The following is a 6,212-nucleotide window of genomic DNA, read 5'->3' as shown; positions in this document are numbered from 1 at the left end:
CCCTGTTGCTGTGTTTTCCATTATCATTTGTAGTATCATACAGTAATGGTATCCTGGGACCTTTAGTTTTACTCGGGTAAGGATGCTGCATATATACATGTCAGAACGTGAGCACCGAGTTTGTTATCAGATTGCATAATCAATATTAAACAGCATTGATGTAAATACAATCCCAAATGATCTGAGATGGTGTTTTAGTCTACGGCTGCAGCTCTATGTGCTATTATAAAGATTGCTGATCCAGGATCAGATTTCCTCAGCCGATACTGAATTCTGTGTGTGTATAAAGCGACTGCTTGGCGGACCCAAGGTCAGGCCTCGGCTCTGACCTCCAGCGAGCTCCTGATGGAAATCTAACCAAGCATCACGAGCAATCTGAGTCCTCCGAGTAAACAAACAGAAGTGCTCTTCAGAAGCCGAGGTCCAGAGCGAGTGTGTCAGATCCACTGCTGGTCCGCTCAGTTGACGGAGACCTCACACACTGCTCACTGTGGAACACCACAAAGGCTTTTAGATTACGTCTTGCTAATGCATGTTATTTTTACATTCTCTCTGCCGGCCGGCGTGTAGTCGCATTACAAATGTCTAATATTGGATAGTCTTGCATTGGCAGACTTTAGACTGGCACAAAACTCATGCACTCTGCAGCTTAATAAGCATTTATTGACCAGAATAAGCCTTATTCTGGTCAATAAATGCACAATTAGACTGGAATAAACCGTCTGACCGACATGCAACGTGACCATTGCTTCTTTAAACCACCACTTAGTTTATATTGAAGGATATAGCCTAAAAATATGTGATATATGTGAAATAATCTTAATATTAAATGCATTTTGCTTGCAACACGGTAGCACTTCACAATAAGATCCTATTAGTTTATATTATAATGCATTTACTGACAATGAGCAGTGCATCTTTGTCAACTCTTCATGTTAGCTTAGATGTATTAAAGGGGTCATATAATGCCATTTTTGTACAAGCTAATATGATTCTTTAGGGTCTAAATTAAAAGTTTGTAATATACTTTAATTAAAAATTCTCATTAGTATTGTAAGAAAACACTTATTTTACCTGGTGGTTTACAGCTCTGTTTTCAGCACGCCTTTTCAGTGCATTTGACTTTAAATGATCATGAGCTTTGCTGACTCCGCCTCTCTGTTCTGTGTACACCGTTTGTAACACAATAACCATAACGCGTTGTTCAGTATAAACGTGGGATTATGAATTATATTGAGAACGTCGTGCATAGAAAACATGCCGTAATGTACCCTGAGTGTAAACCTTAGACGCATTCATTGTGAAGCGTGCAGCTAGCGATTTGCAAAGACTAATATATTAATATAAAGGTTAATAAAACATTACACTCACTTCAGTTGTTCTAGAGGTTCAGCAGGAACACGAATAGCTGGTACCGATCCTTTTTTCATGAGCAGCTTCTTAGCAAATCCAGCTTTATACTGATCCTCGTTTATAAAGCAGTCTGATGAGAAATGATTCGCGCAAACATGAGAGCATTGACGTTGCTCGTGGGGAATATTCCCTTCGAAAACAAACACAGCCACTGCGTCTTCAGCGGTTCGGATTTAGGAACATCAAAATGACTGTTCGTTATTACACCCAAGAACAGAACACCACAATCGCTTAGACGCCATTCTGCTCATAGACAGCTCCAGCATATCAACAATGAGCGCGCCGGTCCGCGCAGACTATGATTGACAGCTCCCTCACGAGCGAGGGCGGGTCTGTGTTGAAACGCTCCTGTCAATCAACAATCGTGGGAGGGGCTTCCGACCAGTGACGTCACACGGTCGAACAGCTTGATTTGAGACAGGGGAAAACCATATAAGGAGATTAAAACAAAAACACTGGATTTTATCATTTTATGATGGTTGTGTACAGGCACTGCCAACACACATTTCAGTACAATCAACTTGTAAAAGTGCATGTACCATTATATGACCCCTTTAAATAATATGAACGGATACAAGTTTTGATTTTAATAATGAATAAGTAAATGCTTAAATTAATGTTAGCTGAGATTAATAAATTGTATACACTTATTTTTTAGTAAAACTAATGTAGTTAACTAACGTTAACAAATGCAACCTTATTGTAATATGTTACCGGCGGAAACACAAAAACACTTTACAACAAGGTTCCATTAGTTAACATTGGTTAATGCATTAACTAACAATGAGCGATGCATAAAAATACAACTGTTCATTGTTAGTTCATGTTAGCTGCATTAAATAATACGAACAGATGCAACTTGTCATTTTAAGAGTCATTGGTAAATGTTGAAACTAACACTAGGATTACTAAGATTAATAAATGCTTTAGAAGTATTTCATGTTAACAAATGCAAAGTGTTAGTTTTCAATATTTTCCAAACGTTTTCAATAGTCATGAATTTGATGCAGATGTTCTCAGATTCTCAAATTCCCCCCAAAAAAATAAAAAAATGGTTCATATTAAGTTCTCTCACTTGTGATTGCAAAATGTAAGCACACTGTAGAGTCAGACTGAGCTATTGTTGAGATCTCTGAAGGAGAAGTGTGTGAGATTACTGGGTCTTTCTCTTAGGAGAAACATCTGTGAAGCAGGAGACTTAAAGGGATAGTTCACTTTGAAACAATTTTTTGATATGTTTTAGCTTACCTCAAGGGCATCCAAGATGTAGGTGTCTTTGTTTCCGCAGTAATTTCAATTTTGATATTTCGAGCGATTTGTGTGAGAAAACGAACAGTATTTAAATAGTTTTTACCTCTTGTAAACACAGCCACGTCCAAGTGATCTGAGGGCGCGGGCGCATCGGTCTGTGTGTTACAAGAGGTAAAAACGATATAAATACTGTTTGTTTTCTCACACAAACCGCTCGTTTCGTGTCTTAGGCCATACTTACATTTACGAGTCATTAAATCATGTTTAATTTGGACTTCTCTGTGCATGCTCTTTGAGGTGGTGACCATAGACCTGCATTATATGACTGACAGACAAGAACGGTTTGACCTAAAAATATCAAAAATTGAAACTACTGCGGAAACAAAGACACCTACATCTTGGATGCCCTTGAGGTAAGCTAAAACATACCAAAAATGTATTTCAAAGTGAACAATCCCTTTAAGCGAATTTAATCTAATTGGCACTTATGAGTAACAACTGAGATATTAAGCGATTTCATTTTCTTTATTAGAGGAAGTCATTGTGTAAGTGCTTAAAAGTAAGTAAAAACACACAACAAAGACATCACATATGTTCACTGTTCACACTGTGTTGTTTTTTCCTTTTGAAATGCATATAAAAAAAAATACAGAAAATGATTACCAATTTAGAAAAAAATATTTTGCTCGAACAAAGAAAAGAACAGATGTACATAGAAATGTCATGCCGCGGTCTCTAACGCAACGTAATGCATTCACAGCCAACTGTCTTTTTGTCTCTCTGTGTGGTTAAACTGTTGTACTGAGCTGTCCTGCTGTTTTATTTCATTTTGAGTGGATATGACAAAGTGTCCTGTGTTGGAAGCTGAGCGTAGTCGCTGTGTGTCACCGCCGATTGTCATCTCACAAAGCAAAACGAGCGGCCGGCGTTCTTGTTTGCCTTTGTTATCCGTCCGGTCCTCAATCACACACTGCGTTTTCATTGATTAGAAAGTTCCTCCGCGGCAAAGCTCACAGAGACTCCTTTTTCTTGGCCCTCGTGATTAAATCAAGTTTTCTTTACTGTAATCGCTGCAGTTTAAAAAAACACTTTCATTTTAAGAGTGGTGTTGCTAAGCAAACTTCTCTATTACTGTTGCTCATAGTTAAGTGATTTTATAGAAGCCCATTTACACCACATTGACAAAAAAAGTCGTAATTATAACAATAAAATGCAACTTTTTATATCATAGTTATGATTTTGAATCATCTCATACAGTAATTATGATTTTGTATGTCATAATTTCAACTTTTTATCTCACAAGTGTGGCTGTTTTATCTCAATGTTGACATTTTATCTACCCGATGATTCAATTTTGAGTTCTCATACAATAATCATGATTTTTTTATGCCATAATTTTGTTTATCTCATACAGTAATTAATGTTTGACCTCATAATTATATGTCAAAATTGTGACTTATCTCATAATAGACTTAGCATCTCAATTTCAACATTGTATCTCATCATTTATGATTTTGTATGTCATAATTTCCTCATATCTCATATAGTAATTTTGATTTTCTGTCATCATTTTAACTTTTATCTCATAACTATTATCTCAATTATGATCAATTTTGACATGCATCTCATAATTTTGAGTTTTCTCACAGTAATTATTTTGTCACAATTTAATCTCATACAGTAATTGACTTCATCATTTTGACTTATAATTGACTTAGCATCTCAGTTTAAACATTTTATCTAATAATTTAATCTCATGCAGTAATCATAACACATAATTTTTACATTTTTTGTCATAATTATATTTTTCTCTAACAATGATCTTTTTCTCTGATAACTATGACTGGAAATGTCATCATTTAGAGTTTTTATCTCATCATTTTTACTTTTTATCTCATAATTATGATTTACCAAAGCATGATTTTTTTTTTTTTTTGTGGTAGAAATAGGCTTCCATACTCTCCACTTCAGACACCTAGCAACCACTCAGAACACCATGGCAACTGCATAGCAACACCCTGACAACCACCCTCAAAACCCTAGCATGATGGCAGCAGGCGCGTAACACTCACAGTTCTTGAGGAAAATGTAAAGTCTAGTTTCCTCTATAAGGTGTGCCAGACTGATTGATGATGTGAATAGATCAACATGGCATCCCGTCCTCAAAATGCGTCCTGCGACTTTCCATTTCAGCAGAGCAGAAGACCAGAATTCAATTTGTCCGGTGCAAAAAAAAAAGTCTAAAACCCCCCAAAAATGTGTCTCTCAGATTCAAGCTTCGGGCCTGAGGTTGAAGTCTCATGTCATCTTCTGAAAAACATCCCCGATGAACATTACATTTCCTCCAGCACAATCTTCAGCTTCACCCTTGGACAGAAAAATGGCTTTTATATGAACACAAATTAATAAGTGATTGCTTAAAATGAAAATATGAAACTTGTGAAGCATCTGTCTTGGTATTGATTTGTGTCAGCTGATTCTGGCTAATGTGGCCCATGAGAAGCCGCTGCCTCTGAAACGTATTACCTGCCGTAAACTTCAAGCCCTTGATAACTGCACACTTACGCCCGGCAGGGAACACAAGACTGGTTAAAAACGTGATTTTTTTGGACAACTGTAAGATATTACTTTATTAACATATGTCACATGCAACTGTTATAATTCACTACTGTATGACATTTTGATCACAGTTCAGTGAAGGCATGTACACTAGATGACAGAAGCTCGTCGCCATTTCAGTGTGCAACAACAAAAAAGACTGTTGTTTATATATGCATGCTCCTGTGTTGTGATTGGCTGGATTTGATCATCATGCTCCACCCAAAATCTTTGTACTCCATTTGACTAAACATTTAAAGAGTACCGATTATGCTTTTTTTGTTGCTGAAAGAGTCCCTCCAGCAGGAGTTCTTCTCTATATCAGTGTCAGTGTTTCTGAACTCCTGAAACGCCTCCATTGTAGTCTTGAGTTTCTTCCGGGAACGAACACGTCACGACATTCATTATAATAATTCATACGCAGAATAAAGGGGCAGGGCCTGGTTGAGTTAGTTAGTAGTGTGTTAACCGCCAGTTTAACACACTACTAACTAAGGGACATTTCCCAAACACACTCAAAGCACTTGACCAATCAGAACACACTGCCGACCAATCAGAGCACAGTGTGCTTTTCAGAAGGAGGGGCTTCATAGAGACAGGAAGTAAACAGAGCGTTACTGTCAGACTGGGAAGAGAGGAGCCGCAACAATGGAGAATGTGAGGAAAATAATGTGTTTTTTGAACATTCAAGGATGAAAACCTTTTTTTGTAGAGCCAAAAAAAAACAAATCAAGGCATATAGCCTCTTTAATAATCCATTGTGCTTTATAATCTATTGTATAATACTGTCACCACAAATGTTCTTTATAAGCTGTTAAACATTATAAACATGATTCTTTATTTACTTATTTTCTGTAATGATATGTTCAAAAGCATGGTAATATTTTAACACTTATCCCAAGTCGAACTAGCAACCTTTTTATCCCAAATCCCATATAATGTTTGGCACT

This window comes from Rhinichthys klamathensis, unplaced genomic scaffold (assembly GCF_029890125.1).
Source record: "Rhinichthys klamathensis goyatoka isolate OS25496 unplaced genomic scaffold, OSU_Roscu_1.1 h1tg000157l_1, whole genome shotgun sequence".
Lineage (NCBI taxonomy): Eukaryota > Metazoa > Chordata > Actinopteri > Cypriniformes > Leuciscidae > Rhinichthys > Rhinichthys klamathensis.
The sequence above is the reverse complement of the archived record's forward strand: the minus strand, read 5'-3'. Positions refer to the sequence as shown.